This window comes from Chrysochloris asiatica, unplaced genomic scaffold (genome assembly GCF_000296735.1).
Source record: "Chrysochloris asiatica unplaced genomic scaffold, ChrAsi1.0 scaffold00048, whole genome shotgun sequence".
In the NCBI taxonomy this organism is placed as follows: domain Eukaryota; kingdom Metazoa; phylum Chordata; class Mammalia; order Afrosoricida; family Chrysochloridae; genus Chrysochloris; species Chrysochloris asiatica.
In genome coordinates this window covers 3,231,823-3,232,125 of record NW_006408566.1, presented here as the reverse complement: position 1 = coordinate 3,232,125, position 303 = coordinate 3,231,823, and positions in this window count along the sequence as shown.

Below are 303 nucleotides of genomic sequence, written 5' to 3'. Positions count from 1 at the left end.
GAATATGTATATTCAATCCATCATCTTTAATTGAAAATCTTGACTTCATTTCCATCTCTACACTTTAGTAGTAGGTGCCTTTGAGTAATGACAAGACACTATAAAAGCCATATAAAATAATGACATACCACCCTAGTATATAAAAACATTTAAAATAAATGGAAATCACCTAGCTTAGATTCTGGTACATTAAAGACATATGCTAAATATTTCAAATATTTAGGAAATATTAAAATGTGAATAATGGAACCCTAGATTATCCATGTTTTTGTTTCCTTTATTCCCATATCTCTTGGGTCTCAA